At 39.1% G+C, this 19,982-nt stretch overlaps 1 long non-coding RNA gene across 1 annotated transcript; it reads right to left on the minus strand.

Annotated features, from left to right (window-relative positions):
* Positions 1–243: 243 nt before the first annotated feature.
* On the minus strand, positions 244–11,005 carry LOC138756305 (uncharacterized). Its single transcript, XR_011352965.1, has 3 exons — positions 10,929–11,005; positions 6,041–6,124; positions 244–2,861 (listed from the first exon to the last, which is right to left on the minus strand). It is a non-coding gene; the product is annotated as an uncharacterized lncRNA (long non-coding RNA).
* Between the last annotated feature and the right edge of the window lie 8,977 nt (positions 11,006–19,982).

The following is a 19,982-nucleotide window of genomic DNA, read 5'->3' on the forward strand; positions in this document are numbered from 1 at the left end:
TTTCACTTAAGTGATGACATAGGCATTCACCTCGGACTTCAGTTGAACGACAACAGTAAACCTATACTCGACCCGCTCACAAACTATAAACAGGGACTCTTACACACACCCAGTTCTCTGACCAAAAGGGGTGTGGCATCCTGCAAGTATTGGTCCATCCCAATACTACTGGTCAACCTTATCCGTGACGCTTTCAGCGACGTCCACAGTAGCGACCTGGCATGAAGCGATGCCTGGGGCTTGGACCATGAAGCAGAGAGAAAAGGGCTTTTTACACAGAAATCCTGCAATATTTCATAAAGAAGACCCGCCTTTAAGCTGGCTTTGGTCATTTACACTAAACCAAACAAAGGCGGCATAATGTCGGGTCAGTGTGTCATTTTACACAGCACGCTGGCATTCTGGGAGCAAAGGAGGTGAGGCGTGTAACACAATAGCGACGGCATCTAGTGTCACCTTTAATATAACGTATTTGATGGCATATAAGACCCACGTTTTCCCCAAAAAAATTACTCAAAAATATTCCCCGGATCTTATATGCAAAGTTGAAATTAGGGTGATAATAGTGAGTAACGCTGACAGTGATCGTCGTCGCTGTATGGTTCACTAACATCACTGTCATCTATCGTTGGGGGCTGGTGGTGGGTTGTTGGGGGGAGCAGGATGGTGGAATCAGTGTGGGGGAACTGGTGGCAGGCTGTTGGGTGTCTCTCCCATATGTGAGTGAAAGTTAATATGAAAACATTGAAATATTTAAAACATTTTTCTCCTTATTTTCAAAAGCAAACAATTTTATTGGGCATTTCCATTGGACTAAATGCGACATAAGTCATCTCAACAGTAAGTTACAAGATACTTCCAAGAGGGGAAATTCCAAGTATCATTAATGTTGATAATTTCTCCATGTTAGCAATTTTGGAGCAGATACTGATGTTTCAAATGAATAAAGTTCTAGAAATTCCAATAATGCTTCTTATTGAGTGTCATGGAGTTTAATTGAGTGTCATAATTAAGCCATGAGGTAATGTTGAAGCTATACAAAACCTTGGTTAGACCCCACTTGAAAAATTGTGTTCAGTTTTGGTCACCTCATTTCAGGAAAGATGCGAATCCCCAGTAGAGAGGGGGGAAAGGAGATTTACAAGGATGTTGTATGGAGTGAGGAGGATGCTTTATGAGGACAAGATGAGTGAACTTGGTTTTTTCTCCTTAGAGTGACAGAGAATGAGGGATGACTTGATAGAGATGTTCAAGATGATAGAGGCATTGATCATTTGGATAATCAGGAGCTTTTTTTTCCAGGGATTAAACGGCTAATATCAGAGGGCATATTTTTAAGTTGCTTGAGAGTAAGTGCAGGGGAATGAAAAGATACGTTCTTCACACAGAGAATGGTGGGTGCATGATATGCACTGCCAGTGATGCAGGTGCAATAGCATATTTTAAGAGACTATTTGATAGGTACATGGAACATGGAACTAGAATACACTGGTGTATTCTAGGCAGTTGTTGAATAAGTTATCATGCTGGCACAACACTATGGGCTGAAGGGCCTGTCCTGTAAATTTCTGATCTACAAATCTCCACTCATCCAAAAGACAATAATCAACCTTGCCACTGATTATAAAATGATCCAAGTTTGTTGGTTGTTTTGATTTTGAGATAAGCTCTCAAACAAAAGGAAAATACACACTTTACATCACTTCCTGAGAGCTCCCTAAAATTATATTTTCTATTCTCTCCCTCCAGTACGTAGATCTATTTCAGCATCTTTGTTTTACATAAACTCAAGAAATATCCTTTTATAATATTTAATGATTCATGTGTTAACATATCCCAATATCAAGTGCACCCTATTCAAAATAGTTTCATTAACATTTTGTTACATCTAAGTCACACACCATTTATTTTTAATTTTGTTCTATTTTTGTTTCCTGAAGAGTATTTTCTCTCCTTGCTTTCTCCCTGGAAGATCTGGTCAATATAGTTGCCATGCATTAGTCATCCTCTATAATTCATAAGCTGTGGAAATGCTGCTCCACCTGAAGGAGGCACTAGATTGTATGAATAGTACAATTATGTTTTATGACACCTGAGCAATATTTTGCTACTTTAAGTCATCTTTGCTCAGGCCAGATATCTCAGCAGAAAATATAAACTGGTCCTTGCCTTGTATATTCATGAATTCATCAGGATACTTATGGCTTTTAAACTTCTTGTTATCCTCTATATTGGGCATGCTGTGCATTGCAAGGTGTATGTCTTGCATCTGTTGGGTTAATAGATCAGGGCTTTAAGCAAGTGCTGGGAGACTGGAGATAGGAAATGAAAGGCAAAAAGGACACAAAGTGTTAAATTTGGGATCAGCTGCTCCACTTCTCCCCTGTGTTCCAGATATATATACATGAATGTAAGAAAACTGTTTTGTAGGTCACTTGGGTCGGTTTCTTTATCAACGTGACATCGGCCAAACATTCCTCTTCACTTTCCTCAATTCTGATGATGGACTTCAGACCTGAAATATTAGATGTTCTTCCTTCAACAGATGCTGGTTGACTCACTGAGTTTTTCCAGCATTCTGGTTTTTTTTCCCAGACTCTGCAGTTTTTCTTTATTTTCACAACATGTATACATTTCCAAAACACCATTCTGAAATTTTAATTGATTTCTGAGAAACAATAATTTCATGGTTCAATCTACTCAAAATTCTAATAAGATGTGCTTTAAAATGATCTTTCTCTACTTTAATGCTTTCATCCTCATGTGAATCTGTAATGTTTGCAGACTTCTTTCTTCTTTGCTTCTGTTGTTGTTGGAGCAGGAGCTGTAATTCCATGTCGAAGTCATTGCTTTGAGAAATGCTAGACATCATAAAATAAAAGTTTTACCAAGTTTCAAATGCACATTTTACCCCATCTATAGTTAAGAGTCATTAATGCAAACCAGCCATGCTGTTATTTTTAACAGGATCTGTTGTAATACCAGCACAATGTCAGAGGGGAGGGAGAGAGGATGCTACTAGAGGTGGAGAAGGATAAAAGGTTTCTGCAGGAACTGAAGAACCATGGGGGGTTAATACTGCCAGCGTGATCTGCGGAAAGAGATCAAAAGGTGCTAAAATGTACATGGAGCGGCAAGCACATATGGCTGTGAATTGAGGGAAGATAACCAGCTGAGGGCCAAAGTTAATTGGGAACAGGAGTTGTGACAGAATGACGTTTAAATTTGGAGAGGTCAAGGGCCAGTCCTTAGAGGAAGAGACAGTGACAGTGGCAGTCAAGAAGAGCAATGATCTTTTGAATATGACTAAGCACAAATGTCAGTAGGAGTCAAACAACACATAATAATGCCTGCAGCCCATGATGTCCTTGGAATACCAAATGTATATCAATGGTAATCCCATTTTCCAGCACTTGGTCAATAGACTTCTGTGCTTCGGCAATTCAAGTATTAACCCAGCTATTTGAAGATTGTGAGGGTAATAATTTCTCTTAATTGTGATGCATTTCTTTCTTAAGTAAACAGAATTGTCCAATAGTTTTAAAATATAATTGTATTTTGAAGTGAATACTTGTGACACCAGTTAAAGGAAACTTCTAACGGTCATTCTGGTCAACATTTCTTCCTTTATCAAGCCACTGAATACAGATTAAATTGTCATCTGTATCATTTAGATGATGGAAGAGATAAGGAGGCTTGAATGCAGAACAAAAGCTAGCAAAGGGCCTGTCATTGTGAATTTTGACTTACATACTTCTTTGTAATTTGTCATTAGATACCTTATTATTAATAGATATCGCTTTATAGCAACACAAATCATACTTAAGAAGTAATGCCCTGTTGCGACAAAAGATATCAACAAAAACTTCTCCTTCCTTTTGGGCTACTCAACTTTACCGGTGTGCTCTATTCATTTGGCATTCAAAAACAGACTGGTCCTTAACCCCAACAGAGAGACCTTTTACCTCTACCCACATGTAAACTGCACACTTTCACAACTCCTGTTCCCAGTTAATTTTGTCTCTCAGCTGGTTGTCGTCCCTCAGTTCACAGCCACATATGCCTGAACCTCCCTGTTCATTTTAACACCTTTTGATCTCTTTCTGTAGGTCATTCTTCAAAAAGGCGCACTGTTTTTCAGTTTCATGTCAGGGAGGAAAGGAGTGAAAGACGAGAAGCAGTGTACTATTTATAGTACACTGACCACAGGAATGCTGATGACATGGTTCTCATAATATTGAGGATCCTATAGCCAGATGTTCAAATGTAAACAGGCAAATGGTACCCCATATGGACATTAATTTCCTTTGTCACAGTACAGAACAGAAATGGGCCCTTCAGCCCATCATGCTCACACTGATCTTTTAGCCCAATTCTTTTCAATTCCTCTTCTTACTTTCAAGTTCATTTAATCCTTGGGTTTTCCCAGTTTATATGAAAGGTCATCAACCTGAAATGTTAATGCAGCTTTTTTCTTTTGATTAATGCTGCTTCAACCATTGGAATATTTCTAATTTTGGATATTATAGGAACCAACTACCTGGTTGTCTTGGAGATGACAGGAAGAATGAAGTGATGACTGGAAGTCAAATTAAATGGGAAAAATGGAAATTTGATGTAAAATCATAAAATGCAGGGAAATTTTCTCCTTTCCCCCAGCCCCCTGCACCCTTTTCTTCCTTCTCCTATCAGAGAGCTGAACAGCCTTCAGGTCTCAATATTGAAGGCTGCACCATGCCCAGTTAGAAGGTGAAGGTTTTGCTCCTTAAGCCTGATTTGGGCCTCATTAGAATAGTGCAGGTAGCCACGGACATTAAAGTCAGATTGTGAGTGGGCTGGAAATTTAAAGTGACAGGCATTTGGAGGCTCAGGATCATCGCTGCAGACTAAACAGAGGAGTTCTACACAACAGTCACCCAATCTGTGTTTGGTACAGGAGTCCACAGTTCAAGCATTGAATGCAATATATTAGATTAAAGGAAGTACATGCGAGAGTTGGCTTGCCTGGAAGAACTTTTTAGGTCCCTGGATAGTGGGAGGATACAAGGTAATAGAGCAGGTTAATTACCATCAGAAGGAGAGCGGTTTGTAGGGATGAAAGAGCAGACCAAGGGGACAAAAGGAAATTAACACTTTGGAATGCTGAAAGGGGGAGGAGTGGTTGGTGGTGGAATCTTCTTGTGCAAGTGGAATTGTGAAATATGACCTGTGGAATTCTGAGATTGATGGGAATCATATCCTCACTATGGCCAGGACCTGACAGTCGGGAACAATGAGATGCAGTCAAAGGCTATGACAGAGGGCAAGCCACATTTGTGGTGAATGAAAGTATGTTGGAGATACCCGTATGGTAATCACATCATCAAAGCAGGTGGAGACAGAGCAATCTGAAACTGGGAAGAAATGGAGTGCTTGCATCTTATAGGGTGGGAAAGGCTATGAGAGCATTAACATTAGGTCTGCATTTTATTCTGTTGACACTATCTGACTTGCTGAGCTTTTTTTGTATTTCCTGTTTTTAATTCCATCTTCCTGTATCAGCAGTATTTTGATTTTCATTTACTATTAATGAATATTGGCATTAATATATCCCTTCTAAAAAGAGAAGGAAAGATTTAGAGATGGGCTGTGTGTAAGTGAGAGTAAGGAAGACAATGGTGGCAAAAATGGTGAGACTTTTGAGTTCTGAGTGAGTTCAAGAAGAATACCAGTACATTTGTCAATATACTAGAAACAGAGTTGAGGGAGGAAGCCTGAATAGAACTGAAACAGATCTGTTCCAGTCAAAATGAGTTACGGACCCACATTTCTGCAGTGTTACTGCCCAATTTAGATCTTAAACTGAGTTGAAAAACTCCCTAGAATGTGGTTGAGTTGGGAAGTTAGATTTGTTTAAGTTCACGGCATGGCATAAAATACATGAAAGCTTTTGATAGATTAATTCAATTAATACTACATTTTACATCAAATGATGCCCATACTTTTCAGCATGGAAAAAATACACTATGACACATCTTTGAAAAATGTTTGGGCTCCTTACATTGGTTGTTTTGCCTTTTTATTCTTCAGCTTTTGCTTGAGAATCATTTTCCATAACATTGTTTATCTCATGTTCAGTTTTCTTCTATGTTCACAATGAAAATATAAAGTAATTACTTTATTGCTTTTATTTATTGTTCATAAAATTGGAGAAAATGTTTTTCAATTGTGATTCCAACTGAAATTAGTTGAAATCCTCTTCAAAAACTAAAAGAAAATGGAACACTAATGTTTAATCCAACTCAGCCAGATTTGTCCTCCCACACCTCGCCCCCCCACCAGCCCCCCCCTGCCCACCCCCCCCACCAGCCCCCCCCTGCCCACCCCCCCCACCAGCCCACCCCCCCCACCAGCCCCCCCCCTGCCCACCCCCCCCACCAGCCCCCCCCTGCCCACCCCCCCACCAGCCCCCCCCTGCCCACCCCCCCCACCAGCCCCCCCCTGCCCACCCCCCCCACCAGCCCCCCCCTGCCCACCCCCCCACCACCATCCATCTTCTCTGCGCTGACTGCTTCACCAGCAAAGGTTGTGGATCAAGGCAATTAAGTGGTGCCTGTTCTCCAAGTGATTTTGTTCCTATCTGCCCCAAATTCCCTGCTGCTTCCATATTAAGCAAAGATAATGGAAACTGAGGAATTATTGGTTGTGATCCTGAGTTCTGCCCAGTGAATAAAAGCAATTAACTAAATTTGACTTGGAATTAACATAAATTTTATCATATGTTTTATTTGCGTATAAGGATCAATGCTGACTTACAGGGAACCAATCCTATTAATTAGAATCTGCTTCATTGAAATCCCTGTATGTCCGTTGCTTGTACTTATTTACATGTCCATCAATGGTCCTTTATTTCTTTATATATTAACCTGCAAAATGATTAATTGTGAGGAAATGCCGCTTTGACAGAGAATTATCAGTGTCAAAGGGAAATGACTGATTTTGACTCACTATTTGAATAGACAAAGTTACTGAGGGAGACGAGCATTGAGAGTAAGTAGAAGGGAACTAAAAACAGTAAGCTTTCCATTTGATTGCTGACCTTCAGAAGTTTTCTTGACTGCCTTGGGGAAATTGGAGAAAAATATGCCAGAATATACTGTAAAATGGCTTTTTTAAAACCTCCCTCAAAATATTGCTTGCCCAAATAATTGGTCATTAGAATATATATTAGGGTTGTTGTCATTAATAGCACTAAGGATGCTAAGTCCAAAAGAATCAAGTAAAAGTTAAAGGTTCCATTATTGTCACATAAAACTGCATTTAGAATGTAACATAAAATTCTTTAACTTTTGTCTTCCATAAGGCAGACAGAGAGTCACCACTTTATCCAGTGCCCCTCACAGAAATCTACAGACCCTGGTATTCCTAGGCGGTTTCCCTCCAAGTACTGACCCTCCAAGTACTGCTTAGCATCTGAGATCAGACAATCTCGGGCATATTCAGGGTGTTAGGTGCTGTGCTGCATCAATGTATAGGTGGAAGAGAGGCTAAGAAATGGTTGGCTCCCACTTAACTTAATAGTGCAGTTCCTTTCCCACATCTTTAACACAAGTCTGATACTTGCCTGAAGTTACTGTCTACCAATTTCAGTGCAATAGAGACAGATGTGAAATCAAAGATGCTTTCAATCTTGTCACTGTTGTGATTGCCAGATCGTTGCTATTATCTTTGTTTCCTCCAGTAGACTAATGTATTGGGAAGGGTTGTGGCTGTCATGTGACAGCACTGCCCCCCCCCCCCACCTAGTCAGAGGACACACCAGCTGCCAATCAAGGTTTGGTTCCGCCCCACCCATTAGTGCACACCTTGCTGTTGGCCATATGTAAATTACCTGGACACCATTCGCCAGCCTGCCTATACTTGGCCTTGGGCCATTGGCTGTTATAATGAGATTAACCCTCCTGCCACTGTGCTATTGGCCCCCAGTAAATGATGTGGGCTTGTCCCTCCACCACTATAAAGGTGCCATGTGCTCTTTGTTTTCCCTCTTTGTCAGCTTGGGACCACCCTGTTGGGAGATGATGGTTTTCACCTGGAATTTTATAATAATTTATCTTTAAATTCTTTATCTCTTTTTAGGAGGGTACTGATTCAGGCTGAGGAGACTCATACCCTCTCAGATTCTTCCTCAACAGCAATTATAACATTGATACTTAAAAAGAATAAAGACTCACTTGAACCAGTGTCTTATTGACCAATATCATTATTGAATACAGATTACAAAATAATTGCTAAGGCATTAGCTAACAGATTATTTCAATATTTACCAAAATTGATTAAATCTGATTGATCTGGACTTATCAAAAATAAATAATCATCAGACAATATTTGTAGATTGCTAACCATGTTATATTTAGCTAAGACAAAGGTGGACCTGAGCGTGGCAGTAGCTTTAGACACTGAAAAAGCTTTTGATCGACTTGAATGGGATTTTCCATTCAAGATAATGGAGAGAATTGGATTAGGTTAAACATTAATAAATTGGATAAGAGCTCTCTATCATCAAGCTAAATCCAAAATAATAACTAATAGATAGATTTCATCAATTTTCTTATTACATAGATCCACTAGACAAGGTTTCCTGCTGTCTCCAACTCTATTTGAGTTGGCAATAGAGCCATTAGCTGAACTTATCAGATTGGATCCAGGCATAAATGGGTTTAAAGTGGACCAGAAAGAATATAAAATCAATTTATTTGCTGATAATATTCTAATATATTAGGTTGACCCAGCCAAGTCATTGGTTAGGCTCAAGACTATATGGATAATTATAGTATAGTCTCTGGTTATCAATTGGGACAAAAGTAAAATGTTACCTTTAACACAGACTATACTCAATATCAACATCACAGTCACTTTAATCATGTTAAAACAGAAATGAAAGATTTATGGATCAAATTTAATAGTAATTTAAAGGATTTATATAAACTTAATAATCTCCCCTTGCTGTGGAAAATTGAGGACCTACATAAATGGATGAATCTGCTCATCACATTGTTGGGCAGAGTGAATTGATTTAAAATGAAAATAATGCCTAGATTTCAATATCTTTTTCAATCGTTACCTATCCCATTATCTACTAATTAAATAAAAATTAAATGGACATGTTCATTTATTTTGATGGTCAGGCAAGATATCTAGTATCTCCAATGGAAATATTGTCCTTGGATTACAAATTAGGAAGGTTAAGACTACCTGATTTAAGAAATATTATTTAGCTGGACAAACTGGATTTGTTGCTTCCTTTTTTAATCAGGTGGTCATTCCTTCCTGGGTTACAATGGGTTTGTGCATGGTAGGAGAAGAGATGGCAGAAGAATTTGTATATAAATAGAATTCTAAATTAATCTCGGGGGGAAAAAAACAAATAATCCTCAATATTGAGGCATGTATTTTATGTCTGGACAAGATCAAACAATTTATGGTACTAAAAGGGATTTCAAAATAATATAATACCCATGATTTCGGGGAATAAAATTTTAAATACCTGGTACCTGGATTTTAAATATCTGGATTGTTGCAATCAACAGAAGCAATTCATGTCTTTTGAGAAACAAAAAAATAAAAATAATTTGACTAATAGAACATTGTCCTGCTCTCTCCAATTATGATCTTTTTTAACGGATACGTTGGGACCATCATTGACAATATGCATAGACAAGGAGGATCTAATTCAAAAGGGGAATGCAACAAAATTTATTTCTACTATCTATTTCCTGCTCCATGACCAAAGCCCAAAAATTGGGTCACATATATAGAATTTGGGCATTGTAATTGATCAACAATGCAGGTCAAATTTATGCTTGGATAGTAAGACAGCTCTTGTTAATTCATGATATAGAATTATACATTTCAACTTTTTACATCAACTATATCTCACACATAGAAACATAGAAACATAGAAGATAGGAGCAGGAGTAGGTCATTCGACCCTTCGAGCCTGCTCCGCCATTCAACGAGATCATGGCTGATCTTAAAGTTCAGTACCCTGACCCCGCCTTCTCTCCGTAACCTTTAATACCCTTATACTGAAGAGATAGATCTAATTCCCTCTTAAATAGATTTAATGAACCTGCCTCTTCTGCCCTCTGTGGCAATGAATTCCAGAGATTCACCACCCTCTGGGTCAAGAAATTCCTCCTCATCTCGGTCCTAAATGGTTTGCCTATTATCCTCAAACCATGGCCCCGGGTTCTGGATTTTCCCATCCTTGGAAACATCCCATCTGCATCCATTCTGTCCAGTCCTGCCAGAATTTTATAGGTCTCTATGAGATCCCCTCTCAATCTTCTAAACTCCAGGGAGTACAATCCCAATTTGCGCAATCTTTCCTCATAAGTCATTCCTGCCATTCCAGGTATCAGCCTGGTGAATCGCCTCTGCACACCTCACAAGTTACATAATATTAAACTGGAAATATCAAATATGTGTTATAGGTATGGCATAAATATTGGCACTTTTATACATGCTACTCTGTGTTCTTAACCTCAAAGGCTCGAAGGGTACAACTTGCTGGAAGCGACAAGGTTGTGGCAGACGTTGAACAGTGAATGATCAATCCAAAAGCATGTATCCCTAATTTGAGATGCCAGGATTAAGAAAAAAAATGCAACATTTGAAAAGAAGAGATGAGGGTTAATTCCATGCAAAGTAAAATTGGGCTTCATTGAAAGATACACAACAGTAAAATTACAACTAAGAGAAAGAAGTTTACCTCTAAGATTTTTTTTTTCTCCATCAATTAAATTGATAAATTTGTAGGCATTGTATTGACAATTAAAATGTCAAAATGTACATATGCCACTTTTGTGACAGTAAACTTCCTGTACTGGCATAAGTGGGCAATTATTGTACAAATCCAGCATGTCTTAAAGCAATTTGTCATTTACCTGACTGATCTCCTAATGATTTCAACTTTTCATCACGTTGCATATCTTGTTTCTTTAATTGCTTCTTCCTTCTTGAATAATAAAGCTTATGTAATTAGTAGTCAACACATGGGGTTAATTAAACTGCAATATTGTTTGTTTAAATATCAAATTATAACCCTTTGAAACTTGATCACTACCTGACTTCCACAATTCAGTTATTCTGAATGCTGGCTTCTTCATTTGAGCAAGAGTAATTGAAAATGATAATATTAGCAAGCTAGGAGTGGATCCATAACTAAATTTTTCTAATTTATGTACTATTAGAAAAATCTGGAATTCTGATATGAAATCAATCATCTGCTTTATATTGTAGGACTGTAAATTAGAATAAAAATAATTAGATATACAGTATGGTAACTGGCTCTTCTCGCCCACGAGCCCGTGCTGTCCAAATATAGTTTTGATTGGATTTATTTTGATCAATCCTTGTGTAATGATACAGAATAAGAAATAATCTACATAGCAATTAGATTAACAAAAAAGAATGTTGCTTTCATGCCACTTGGTTTATATAGTTTATATATTTTTAAATTTATTTTAGTTTATTTAACTTGGAGATACAGCATGGTAACAGATCCTTGCAGCGCTTGTCACCCAAATACACCAATTAACCTACACACCCTATATATTTTTGGAGGGTGGGAGGAAACCAGAGCACCTGGAGGAAACCCCCATGGTTACAGGGAGAATGTACAAGCTCCTTACTGACAATGCCTGAGTCACTAGTGTCACCACTACAGTAATATTTGCTACCTGCATTAATGCATTTAGATTTTTCAAATAGTCTCCCCATAACAACATTAAAAACAATATTGGTATTCCCTTAGTTAATTGCAAACTTTTAATTAAAGATATTTGGTTTTCATTTTTCTTTTGGGTTTTTTGATACAATCTTGTATCTGTTTAAATGTTAGTGAGAGGCACACAATGGCACAGAGGCAGAGGTTCGATGTCTCGGGTTCTATCCTGACCTTAGTATTGATTGAATGTAGTTTTCATGTTCTCCCTGTGAGCTAGTTTCCACCCACATCTCAAGAAAGTTTTTCTTTGGCTTGGCTTCGCGGACGAAGATTTATGGAGGGGGTAAAAAGTCCACGTCAGCTGCAGGCTCGTTTGTGGCTGACAAGTCCGATGCGGGACAGGCAGACACGATTGCAGCGGTTGCAAGGGAAAATTGGTTGGTTGAGGTTGGGTGTTGGGTTTTTCCTCCTTTGCCTTTTGTCAGTGAGGTGGGCTCTGCGGTCTTCTTCAAAGGAGGTTGCTGCCTGCCAAACTGTGAGGCGCCAAGATGCACGGTTTGAGGCGTTATCAGCCCACTGGCGGTGGTCAATGTGGCAGGCACCAAGAGATTTCTTTAGGCAGTCCTTGTACCTTTTCTTTGGTGCACCTCTGTCACGGTGGCCAGTGGAGAGCTCGCCATATAACACGATCTTGGGAAGGCGATGGTCCTCCATTCTGGAGACGTGACCCATCCAGCGCAGCTGGATCTTCAGCAGCGTGGACTCGATGCTGTCGACCTCTGTCATCTCGAGTACTTCGACGTTAGGGGTGTAAGCGCTCCAATGGATGTTGAGGATGGAGCGGAGACAACGCTGGTGGAAGCGTTCTAGGAGCCGTAGGTGGTGCCGGTAGAGGACCCATGATTCGGAGCCGAACAGGAGTGTGGGTATGACAACGGCTCTGTATACGCTTATCTTTGTGAGGTTTTTCAGTTGGTTGTTTTTCCAGACTCTTTTGTGTAGTCTTCCAAAGGCGCTATTTGCCTTGGCGAGTCTGTTGTCTATCTCATTGTCGATCCTTGCATCTGATGAAATGGTGCAGCCGAGATAGGTAAACTGGTTGACCGTTTTGAGTTTTGTGTGCCCGATGGAGATGTGGGGGGGCTGGTAGTCATGGTGGGGAGCTGGCTGATGGAGGACCTCAGTTTTCTTCAGGCTGACTTCCAGGCCAAACATTTTGGCAGTTTCCGCAAAGCAGGACGACAAGCGCTGAAGAGCTGGCTCTGTATGGGCAACTAAAGCGGCATCATCTGCAAAGAGTAGTTCACGGACAACTTTCTCTTGTGTCTTGGTGTGAGCTTGCAGGCGCCTCAGATTGAAGAGACTGCCATCCGTGCGGTACCGGATGTAAACAGCGTCTTCATTGTTGGGGTCTTTCATGGCTTGGTTCAGCATCATGCTGAAGAAGATTGAAAAGAGGGTTGGTGCGAGAACATAGCCTTGCTTCACGCCATTGTTAATGGAGAAGGGTTCAGAGAGCTCATTGCTGTATCTGACCCGACCTTGTTGGTTTTCGTGCAGTTGGATAATCATGTTGAGGAACTTTGGGGGACATCTGATGCGCTCTAGTATTTGCCAAAGCCCTTTCCTGCTCACGGTGTCGAAGGCTTTGGTGAGGTCAACAAAGGTGATGTAGAGTCCTCTCAAGAAAGTAATCATCAGTTAATATGCCATTCTAAATGGCTTTAATGTAGAGTTGCAAGAAAATTAGTGGGGAATAAGTGAAAAATCAGCTCAAAAACTGAGTAAAAGCTGGTGGAATCCAAATAGTAAAATGCTCGGATAGATTAGTGGAATCTGAATATAATTTAAGCAACCCAACTCAGCCATAGTTTTATGGCTCTGAGCAAAGTAACCCTTCTATCATTAAATGATAGTCTGCATTTGTGTAGCACATTGAAAGAAAAAGTCTCCTAGGTATCTTAAGCCAAAGAGAACTGATCTATAGTTTCCTATAAGAGTTTTATTTTACAAAAGTCTCTGAAGATGATGGAATTACAGAATGGTAATTACATGAGAGTCCATTTGGCTCTTCATACCTCTGTTGACAATATTTTAATGATCGTAGCTTACACAAAAAAAGGTTTGACTGCGACCAGTAACAATAGGAATTTATGAATGTGTTTCAAATATTGAAGATAAACTAATGTTGTGCAAATGTCAAGATGCTTCTGTATGTAATATGAGTGATAACAACAGCACAATCTCCAAGACCAATTAGTATTTAGAAGTGCTAAATTTATATTCAATTTTTGTTAGGTAAAATCCAGGACCGCTGTAGTGAGCTCCATGAATATGATAATGAATGCTATTAGCTATAAACACCAAGGTACAAATCTATCAGGATTCTAATTTGCATCACCCCTTCTTGCATGACTTCCCTCTACTGTTCTGTGGATAAGAAACCATTGACAGTATTTTTTTCCAAACAAAGTCTTTTCAGTGTTTCATATTCATCAGCCACAGCACAAAATGTTCACTCAACCAAAGCATCCTGTAGTCATTGAAATTTCTCCTGTTTAACCAAGAATGCAGATCTCTCTCTAACAATTCCCATTTGATGTACTTTTGCACTGGTAAAATGACACCAGAAAAATACATATAGGTTTTCTTTAGTCTGGAGCTGTATTTATTTTTAGCCTATTATTCACAAGCTTAAAAATGTACAAAAAGGCTTATTATCTGACCTTGTAAGCAACGATATTTTGCCTTTCTTCAGTAATGCAAGGCAGCAACACATCAGTTATACTGTTCCTCGTGAGGGAAAGCAGATTTTTTTTAAACCGTCTATGCCCTGAAGAATGATAACTTGATTATTTCCTGAGGGGACAAGGGAGAATTTTGTACTCTACTTTTTCTTGATTTATTGAATGTTGGTGACTCTCCTCCTTTCACTTTCTGTTTGTACAGTCACTTTGATTCAGTTACTTGTTGTGACACAATGGATTCGTTATTTTTTCTCTACAAATAGTCTTTTGCTTATTAAAATATTTATACTTCACAACCTATTCAATTTCCATAACAATGAACAGCTTTTCTTCATTCCCACCATTCTGAGTTGTGTTGTCAGCCTCCAATGCTTCACCTAAGCAGGATACAGAGAGAGTCAAAGTCAGGGATGTGAAGTACAGCATCCTCCCAGCCATGGTAAGTGATAGACTTTGCCATCATTTCATTCCAATTAATTTGATCAACTGAGGGGCGAAATCTATATAGGCCCCATGCATTGATGTCATGCTTATTCCATGTCTTTGGGTGTTTGTTAATCAAATCCCACATAACAAAATTAACATGCATATCAGTCTCAGGCGCATTAACTCCTGGTACAGGGGAGAAGTAGTCAAATGTCACAGAGGACACCATGCCACTTGATTCTATGCCTTTCCAAATGTAAACTCTTTTAGACCCATTGCTTTTCTGATTCTATTGGAAGCAAATATCATTCAAAACCTTTTATGCTTATTTTCCACCCATGATATACAGAAGAACCTTTCTCTTTGAGATGAAATATTGAAAGGATAGGGTTTCGTCACCCAGTAGACTTGTACTACAATCTAGATATCAAAGATGGGGTCTTTCTGCATGAACCAATGAGGGATCATATTAGTAAAAGGGAGACATCTGATGTCCATGAGAATTCCAACAGCTATGTGGTCACAGTGCAAGGAGATCCAGCCTGGGACATTAAAGAGAAAGAGTAACTAGAAGTCAATTTTGATGACAATTACCAGTAAATGCTTTTGCTTTCGACTCAAGTGTCAAATGGTAAATGTTGGGGGAGAAATGGAAGAGGAATAATCTATATTAAAAAAAAACAGTTCTCTACATGGGCACATGGGACAATTAGGTGCATCCTACAGCCTACTACCGTAACCTCCAGAGTAGCTCTGGGGGAGGTGTTATGAGCCCAGAGGACCCCAAAATCCAGCAACATTAGAAATTCACCAAGACAAATGGTTACTTAAACAAAAGTTGCTTTTAATTATCTTTAAACATGAAAACAGGATCAAACTATTAACTTAATTTAACCTAACTTAACCCCCTTCTAATTCTAAGTGCATGTGTATTTAATGTGTGTGTAAGTTCAGAAAAGTTATTTGATTCACAGTCCAATTTCACTTCTCACTCCTCCAAGTTCACTGGTATCAGGTAAGTCTTGTACTGTGCACAGAATTTAACATTTATGAAGTTCACCAGGCTTTGATGCTTGAAAGGTAAATGGTTACTGCTCAGGAAAGTTCTTTTGGTTTTCAGAGAGAGATTTGTTGCTTGTGGGACACCCATAACTGATTCCTTTGGATCACCCACTTCAGTGTCTTGCCAAAGAAACTTGCCCCATCATGGTTTTCCAGATGATAACCTCTTTCTTTCAGATCACCATGCATTGTTTTGTTTCCCTTATTTCTAGTGAAACATTATATAGCCAGCCATCTCCTCTTGTACGAATCACAATTGCTTCGACCAGGCTGAACTAAGAACTCACAACCCATCTTCAAAATGGGGTTTTTCCACAAACTTGCCAGCTTGTCCTGTTCCAGTCCCAGCTGCTGCTGCTGAACTGTAGAACTGAATTCTCCCTCTCTCGCTCTCTCTCAGAGAAAACCACATGACCCACTTAGAACAGCAAACTGCACTCAGACTGCGGCACCGGACCCAATCTTCTGAGTTTGTTCATCTCTAGCTTTCCAAAACAATAATCCATTACTCCACAGCATGTCCAATTAACACCTACTTGTGAAGTCCTTAGAGGCATTCTTCAAAATTTTTGCAAAGGCTCTCGGAACCTGGACTGTCTGGCTTGAGCAGAGCTCCAGGATTTTAAATGAGATCTATTTTGAAGTGTTTGTATCTGTGTGTGACCTGCACTACAAAAAACCTGCCACAATTTATCTCCTTTAAAACATATCTATATACAATATAAAATATAACATAATCTGTCACACATGGTTATAATTTGGATAAAAAGAATAAACAACTACTGTGATTGGGTACAATATCCATCTACCAATCAATGGACCAGGCAGGAAAGGTGTGAACCCACAGTTGCAGGGCTAAATCTTAGTTGTTGTAGCAGGAAAGTGGTGCAGGAAAATCCCTGCTATGGAATCCAGAGAAACTAATAGCTTGGAAATAAAGCTGGTAAATCTAAGACTTTTCCAGCCCTTGCATTGCACTCCTATTTCAGAAGTGTCTGAAGAAGAGTTTCAATCCCTGAATGTTTAGTGACCAATTGTATCAAAGTTAAATGGTGCCTAAATTGGCTTCATTATGAAAATTGCTGCCAAGAGGTCATTGAGCTGAGGATATCAACTATTCTGCCATAGGTGACTCAGTCCTCCTGAGCAAGCATCATAAAAAGACAAAAAAAGGCAATTTGTTCATCATGGATTACTTGCAAATGTTCTCACCATAGGTCAGTGCATGTAGTCATAGGTCCATACATCATAGCACAGGCCCTTCAGCCCAACTAGCTCCTTCTGACCAATTTGGAATTTTGGGCTATCCTATTTGTCTGCATTTGGTCAATATTTCTCTAAGCCCCTCCAATACATAACTCTGTCAAAATGTCTTTTGAATGTTGTTATTGGGCCGGCTTCTGTTTTCCTCTGACAGCTCATTCCAGATGAGGACCACCATCTGAGTGAGAAAAATTTCTTATCAGGTCCCTCGTAAATTATTCCCCTCTAATTCTAGAATCATCAACCCTGGGGGGAAAAAGGCTGAGCACTTTATCTATGCCCCTCCTGATTTCATAAACCTCTACAATAATGGTTCTCAACCTTTTTCTTTCCTCTCACATATCACTTTATGCCATTGGTGCTCTTTGATTAGTAAGGGATTGCTTATGTGGGTGGGAAGGGAAGGTTGAGAATCATTGCTCTAGACCCAATTGTTACTGAAAAATTTTGCTTGAGAAAAATTGTCATTGGCCCATTTCCTTTGGAGTTATGAAACTATGCACACGAGTCAATTAGGTACGATTAAAACAGTGGTTTTCAAACTTTTTCTTTCCACTCACATACCACCTTAAGCAATCCCTTACTAATCAGAGCACTTGTGGCACAGGGAATACGTAAAGTGGTATGTGAGTGAAAAGAAAAAGGTTGTGAAACACTGCTCTATAAGATCATCTGTGAGCTTTCTTCACTTGAGGAGATAGACAGCCTATCAAGCCTACAAGTCGAGCCATCATTCCCAACAACATCCTGGTGAATCTCCCTGCACTCTTTCCAACACATTGAGGCATTTCCTTTAGCTGTTTGATCAGAAATCCACACAGTATTCTAAGTGTGGTCTCCAATACCTTGTACAGCTGAACATGACAATATCTTGAACTTTATTGCATGCATTGTTATGGAAAATCAAGCAACATACCATATGGTCCAGGCTAACCTTAGATTACATATTTTTAAAAAAAGCTGAACTAATGTTCATGGAGAATGATAAATATATAGATATAAAATCCCATGGAGCTTCACAGCTATAATCAAAATGTATAGGGTGCATTCCCAAAACTAAATAAGCAATTATATTTTACACTTGTTTAAGTCTCATTTAGAAGGCTTTGTTCATTTTTGTGCGCAGAAATTCCTGCTCTGTGCATGCACTAAATGCAATTGTACTTTGGTTCTAAAATTAAAAACTCTTTTAAAGAAAATAGCTTTTCTCACTTCAAAAGTTAATGTTTTAATTAGCCCCAATCTGAAGTGGCATTAGTCCAATGCATGCTATTACCCTGGTAGTGGAGTGGTTCAGTTGGTAAAGCTACCAGGCATTCAAGTTGAATCCTGGCCTCTGTATGGAGTTTTTACATTCTCCCTGTGACCACATGAGTTTCTTCTGCATGCTGCAGTTTCTTCCCACAACCCAAAGATATGCAGGTGTGCTGGTTAATTGACTACTTCAAGTTGTTCCTTTCTTTCTTTGGCTTGGCTTCACGGACGAAGATTTATGGAGGGGGTAAATGTCCACGTCAGCTGCAGGCTCGTTGGTGGCTGACAAGTCCGATGCGGGACAGGCAGACACGGTTGCAGCGGTTGCAGGGGAAAATTGGTTGTGTAGATAAATGGTCAAATCTTGTAAGGCTTGATGGGAATATCATGAGAATCAGTTAGAAGGGAAATTAGTGGGGGAGTGGGATTGCTCTGCGACCTTGCAGACTCAGTGGAATAAATAGCCTACTCCTGTGTCATAAAATTAGGAAACATGGAAACTGATCAGAGTGAGGTCAGAGGATTGATAATTCTGGAGAAGCTTGCTGCTTGATTCTTTTAGCCTCTCAGTTCTCTGATAAAAACATTTTTATCCCTTCATCACTACTATTATTCCAGAATTCTCCAACATACATTATTAGAACAACACCAGAACAAAAATGACAACAAAACAAAAAAAATATTATTTTCTTAAAACAACTGCAGGGGGGTAGTAAAGAATGCATCTAAATGAGAGAAGATATATCTTCACTTCTAATTCATGAAATGATCATGAATGCCCTGGCTTTAAAAAAAATTTGCCTGCCTCAAAATTTTTCTATGCCTAGTGCTAATTTAGTGCAGGTTACCAATTTTAAAGTCAAGCAGTCTTCTGTAAAATATGACTCTTTAAACAGTCATTCTTGGGTTTTCTTAAATGGATGAGCCCAGGGAAATACATTTGTTTTTGATTTCTTGTGGCCCAGAACAATCTTCAGGGATCAAGCAAGTTAGAGGCCAGAGAAGAAGGCATAAAGGCAAAGAAAAAATGTGACCCAAGGCAGATGACAAACTCAGCAAATCTCAACGCAGAATTCACTTCCATGGAATGTGAAATAAATATTATGTGAAGATTATGCACATGGGACCAATTCTTAGAACATTTGTTTTAATTGATTACAGAGGTTCCATTTAATACTCTGCTTACATTTGGATTTGTTCCGTGCAACCTTGCTTTTTCATCAATTGTTTCCCAGCAGGATGCACTTTCCCCTTAATATTTCTTTTCTGATGTAAATTGTCAAGCTCACCCTCAAAGTTTAGCTTACAATCACCACTGTGGGCATTATACTGAATTAGCTTATGAAAAAAAAAGTTCAATAAACTAAATTTAGCAAAGAGAATTGTTAAAATTTTGAAAACTTTGCGAGAAGATCTCTAGCGTTGGAACAAAACTGGCAGAAGCAAGCTCAAACAAAAGCTATTGTTGTTGCTTTGCAATTTCATGCCTTATTGGTGGCTTCATTTTGTGCTGAGGAAAC

The sequence above is a fragment of the Narcine bancroftii genome, chromosome 3 (genome assembly GCF_036971445.1).
Source record: "Narcine bancroftii isolate sNarBan1 chromosome 3, sNarBan1.hap1, whole genome shotgun sequence".
NCBI classification, from domain to species: Eukaryota; Metazoa; Chordata; class Chondrichthyes; order Torpediniformes; family Narcinidae; genus Narcine; species Narcine bancroftii.